The sequence below is a fragment of the Vulpes lagopus genome, chromosome 10 (genome assembly GCF_018345385.1).
Source record: "Vulpes lagopus strain Blue_001 chromosome 10, ASM1834538v1, whole genome shotgun sequence".
Classification (NCBI taxonomy): domain Eukaryota; kingdom Metazoa; phylum Chordata; class Mammalia; order Carnivora; family Canidae; genus Vulpes; species Vulpes lagopus.
Window position 1 is genome coordinate 38,723,142 of NC_054833.1, and position 6,000 is coordinate 38,729,141.

The window sequence follows — 6,000 nt, forward strand, 5'->3', positions numbered from 1 at the left end:
ACGGCAGAGGCATGCAGATTTGCTCTGACAATGTGGAGGGAGGAATGCTCTTGTCTTCTGCACTGGCGAGCTGAGGTAGGTCCCTGGCATGACCGAGCCAGAAGCCAGGCCACTTTCCTGTAGTCCTGACCCCCGGAGCCAGCAAACCAAGCCAACATGAACAAAACAAAGAACCCCAAGAACACTGGTTGGTACCCTGGCAAGCAGACAAGTACAGGGAACTGAGACAAGTACAGGGAACTGAGCATGAGGATAAGAATAAGGATGAGGATGAGGATAAGAATAAGGAGCAGTGTGTTAATTCTAAAGAAAATAGTCAGAACTGGTGGTTGTTGAGACTGGCCATACGTTCTCCCCACAGCGGGGGCAATGAGTGTGAGTTTTTCAGGAACAGGATGGAAATGGCCAGGGCACCTAGATCTCTCTGCAGAGGTTGAGGAAAACTTGAGAGAAGGGTCACATATACTGGTTTTGAAGAATTTGCAGGAGTTGGCCATAGAAAATTCACGAATTAGATAACTGAGTGATGGTGGTTATACAGCAGACAGCTGTGAATACAGAATAAAGTATACATCTGGTTGACTTCATTTTGAGAAGGCCAGAGTTTGAATTTGTTTCCTATGGCATTCAAGGCCACCAGTCACCAGACATCAACCAGTCTTTAAATCCTAGTGCATCCCTTCACCCACCTACTCTCTTCCAGTTCCTCTGGCCTAGTCCTTATTCCCCCAAACAACCTCAGGCTTATGCTTTGCTTCTATTTTCCCCCTCAGTCAGCCTTTTTGCCTTGCCTTTTTCCTATTTAAATAGTGCACATATTTCTATGTCTAACTCAAATGCCCTAGGAAGACATCCCTCACCATCACCAACACCCAGGGAAGATGAGCCATTCCGTATTCTGAGCTCCCAAGATTTGTTACTTATACCTCCACTGGCCATCCTTTCTGCTCCGCCTCTGATTAAACACAGTGATTCACGTGTCTTTTTGCCCTTTTTGGTAAAGAATAAGTGGTAAGCTCCTTGGGGATAGAGATACTTCTTTTTTTGTCTTGCTTTCTATTTTATTTTTTTAGATTTTTATTTATTTTAGATTTTTATTCATGAGAGACACAGAGAGAGAGAGAGGCAGAGACATAGACAAGGGAGAAGTAGGCTCCCTGCAGGGAACTCCATGTGAGACTCGATCCCAGGACCCCGGGATCACGACTTGAGCCAAAGGCAGTCGCTCAACCATTTGAGCCACCCAGGTGTCCCATTGTCTTGCTTTCTCTTTTGAAAATGTTTTATCTACAGAATAGTCGAATAACTAGCCAATGAACACCAAAATACTCCATCCTAGATTCATTCATCACTAACATCCTGGCACATTTGTGTCTGTTTGTTTGTTTGTTTGTTCCTGAATCATTTGAAGGTAAGTCGTAAACATGACATTCATCCTTAAATACTTCGGCATGCCTCTAATGAAGGACTTTCTCCCATTAAACCACAATATCATGATCACATCTACAAATTACCAGTAATCCCATTATAAAGTCCACATGCAGATTTCTCTAGTTGTCTCAAGTGTGTCTTTTATGGCTTTTTTGTCCTTGGAACTAGAATCCAGTCAATGTTCACACATTGTATTTAATTACAATGCTTCTTTGGTCTCTCTTCATCTGGAAGACTTGCTCCTGAGTATGAGCCTTTCTTTCGCATCTTTTTTTTTTTTTTTAAACATAGTAGGTACTTAATAAATGTTGAATGATGCAAGAAATGGGTAAGTGGACAAACAAACCCCAGTGATGCAAGAGCCCTAGGAAGCTCCTTCAAGAAGGAACAGAATTCTACCAGAGAGACATAGAGCAAGTATCCTTGGTGAAATTACCAGGCCATGAGTAGGGGACTGAGTCGCTATCTTTCTGTAACTGTCCATCTCCAGATTTCCACTTTAATCCATGAGCCAGTCCTTAGGCCACCAGGGAAATGGTTCAGGGGTAATTAACTTAGGGAGAGAAAATAATCTGGTCCCTCATATCCAGCTGAAGATGGGAAGGTTCCAGACAGCACAGACTCATTGCCTAATGGAAAGTCAAAGCTGGAAGAGACCTCAGAGATCACATCTATCCCCCACCCACTCCCCGCCTGGCTTTTCAGGGGGAGGGAGCTCCTAGAAAAGTGCAGTAGCTCCTTCATGGTCCCATGGGGAACTTCTGCTTCCTTTCAAGGTTACCTGGTCACCATGACAATACCTGGGCTCTTGGTCTCCCTGGTTTCCAATGATGTATGGTAGTTCACTCAATTTTCAAGCATCAAACATCTCAAAGTAAGACAAACCACTTCTCAGAAAACTTATGTCATATGGATGAGCCAGTGACGGTCCCTGGCCTGCACCGGATGGAGTTATTTCGGAGGGTGCCGGTTGCCCCCAGTGAGAAGAGACCACGAAGCAAACAGTCCCTTGAGCAGTACTTGAACTCGGCAAGAGTAAGCCATTGAGCTCAGGGCTTAGGGGCTTAGAGGAAAGACGCCCCACGCTCACTTTGCCTCTGCCACCTATTTTACCCTAAACACATCAGTGAGCCCTAATAGGACCCACTTGCTTCACCCATAAAAACAGATCATTTCGGGCCAGTTCTCACCAGGAGGGGCATTTGCAGGTATGAATCCCTTTTGGAAACCAAAGTGATAAATGAGGCAAATCGGTGAGGGGTGGTCCTCATTTCTAATCGCCTGGGTATAAGCATTCATTTAAGCCAGAAAACCTGAAAATTCTTCGGGAAGCATTTGTTTTTTTCCAGATTTCTTGTAGCAACAGAAACACAGGTGTGTGGTTGTTGGAGAGTTCACACAGTGTGGGGAGAAGCGAGTTCGTGGAAGAGGCAGCTGGCTCAGGCACTAATGCAGACAGAGGAAAAGCTCAATCGTCACAGAGGAGCCAGAGACCTCAAACAGAAATTCTAGGCTCAGACTTGAACTTGTGTGGCGTTGGCTGAACCCTTAACCCCTTGACTCTTAGGACTCTCATCCGTTAAACGAGAAAAGTTGAAATAGAATTGTAGTGATTTTTTTTTCTTTTCTTTTTCTTCTGAATGTACATTATAGTCATCTGGTTGGGGGAACGGTGATCTGAAACTATGATGCCTATGCCTCCCTTCATTTCCCTTCTGATTTCGACAGCTCTGGGGTGGGACCCAGGTGATTCCTGAGTAGGCAGGGTTAAGATCCTCTGGATTACAGGATCTGCAAAGCTGTTTCTCAAAAGGGACTAAAAGTCAGTGTGGCCTGGAGAAGGAATATTGAAGTTGCTAACGATTCCCCGTGTAAGGGGAGTACTGTGCTCGCTTGTCGCTCTGCTGATCTCCCCACACTGAGCACCCCTGTGTCCCACCGCCGCCAGCCAGCGCCTGCCCAGCAACCTGTGAGGACACGTGCAGCTTCCCAGCTGAGAGGAGAACAGCAGGAGGCTTGGATCCCTGAGCACAGCCAGCAGGCAGTGGGGTGGCCTGGGGGGGGTGGCCAGGGCCCAACCCGGCCCACAAGATGGCCACTCAGCCTGCCTCCTGCCGCCAGCGCCAGCCACCGGCTCCCCACTCGCAGGACTGGAAGCATCTGCCAGCCGGGTGCCGGCTTTTGATCAGCACCATGTCAAGTCAGAGGCCTGCAGGGAGACGGCCGGGCTCCCCGTCGTTCCCGGGCTGGGCTGGCAGGCGGCCGTCTGCAACCTCGAGAGAGGTGCTGGGAGCACTGAGCTCAGGCTTATGAGTGGGGTGCAGGCAGGGGCTGCCTGACGGAGAGCGCCCCCTCAAAACCCCATCCCTGCACCTCAGGGAGGGAGCCAGATGCCTTCTCTCATCTGGCCATTAGAGCAGATTCCTGGACTGTCTCTGCGTGTCTTGCTGCTGCGTCCCAGGGTCAGAGGGTCTTTTAGCCTCAGTGGACACAGCTGTAAAACCCTGAGACCCTCCCAGCGGGTCCCCAGCTCCCCCAGTGGCAAGTAGCAGGGTGACTGATAGGACACTTGCGGGTTCCAGCAGGCCCACTGGCCGGGAGCCCTAAGGAGGGCCTCCGTCTTCCAAATGGGTCCCCCAGGAGGGCCTTGAGCTGGTGTCCTTAGGAAACCTGGCCTGCATCCTCAGCATGGAACCTCGGGGTGCCCCTCAAGCCGTGGGTTAAAATAGAGCAGCCTCTCCCCGACCGGCACCCTCCAAGAGCCGCCAGGCCAAGTGCACGCAGAGGCCCAGCCGGGACAGACCGTGTGTGTGTGTGTGTGTGTGTGTGTGTGTGTGTGTCCTGCGTGTGACAATAGCAGCTGCGTGACTTGAGGGGCTCTTTGCTTAGAAAACCAAATGCCCACCAGTCTTGCTTATTTGCTCTAACGTTCAAAGAGCCCAGAGGTCCCTTCCTAGTTCAACAAATAAATCCAGTTCCACTCTAGCAGGCTTCGGCCCACAAAGTTCTATTGTTACGCCTTCCCTGAATTTCCCCTCTGCTCCGCTCCCTCTTGGGCACCGCAGCCCCATGCAGGCTCACCCTTCTTTTTTTTTTTTTTTTTTTTTAAGGCTGAATCAAACTCCCCCCACCCCTTTTTCCCCCCTTAATTCTTTCAAAGGGTAAGGAATGTTGACACCCCCCTGAAACATGCCTCTGATGTCTGCTTCAGACGGCTGTATTTGAACGTGTGCTGACGCAATCGGCAGATTGGGTTAAACCAAATATTACAATTGCAAGAACTCATCTGGAACTAATAATTTTGAGGCCACCGAAAGTAAAAGGGCCCCCGCTCCGGGGCTGGCCGGCGGCAGAGGCCAGGGCGGGCCGATGCTGCCACCTGCCGAGGGCGCGGGGAACAGGGCGCGCCGCCCGCCCGGCCTTCCTGTTTTGTTAGGGACGCTCGGGCTCCCACGCAGACGCGTTCGCCAGCCAGCCAGCCAGACCTGGGCTATTTTAGAAAACTAGCGCCTCTCCCCAGCCCTCGGTGTAAAGATAGCTTAGTCTGGCTGCCCTGGCTTTTCTCTGGGATTTAAAAAAAAAAAAAGGACAACCTCCCCATTGCAGAGGCAGGCCTGGCTACCTACAAAGGCGGCTGCAGCCGCAGCTCCTCTAAAACACGTGCCCCCTCGGATTGAACTGGTCAGGTGGCGGAGGAGGAGGAGGAGGAGGAGGAGGAGGAGGAGGAGGAAGGCTCGTTGGAGTGAGAATCTCTATTTTGCGGGCGACGAAGAGAGCTCGCGACTCTGGGCCGCGGCGGCGCACCGCCGCACTGCGAGTCACATGCCAGCTCCAGAAATGATGAAAACATCTGTTTTCGCTTTAGACCCAGCGAGGCTCTGGCCGCGGGAGGGGCGGGCGGGGGGATGGAGATGGAGGGAGGGATGGAGGGAGGGATGGAGGGAGGGAGGGATGGGGGGGCCTCTGCTCAGCAGCGCCACCTGCCGAGCCCGCGGGGGAGCGGCGAGCGTCCCCAGCACAATGCGGGCTGCCGCTCACCCCGGGGACGGAGCGCGCAACAGGTGGGGGGGCCCTGCCCGGGCCGGCGCGCTCTCCCTGCACGACCGCCCCGGTTTTGCCCTGGGGACTGTGCAGTTCCGCATTGGCTCGGGTGTTTGCAACAAAGAGCTTTGTCCCTGGGGACTGCTCTGGGGCCGAGGAGGAGGAGGAGGAGGAGGAGGAGGGAGAAGCAGCAAATGAATTCCCAGGTTGGGAAGCACGGAGGTAAAGGCGGAGGGAGCAGCTCGTCGGTGGTTTGCAGACAGTAAAATTTGCTGTTCCTTCTGGCTGAAATCTAGCAGAACAAAGAAGCCGCACCGCGTCCCTAACGAAAACTCCCAGCTGCGCTTCCTCCCCCCACCCACCCCCCACCCCCCTGCAGCCATCCCTCTTTCCTGCACTGGTGGCTTTTACTCAGCATGGCTGAGAATGTTCCAGTATTCAAAGAGACCATTCTGGTCAGGCAGGGGCTTGGCCAACCCTTTCACAGGAGATCCACCCAGCCCCGTATGAATGGGGCGCTGGGGATGG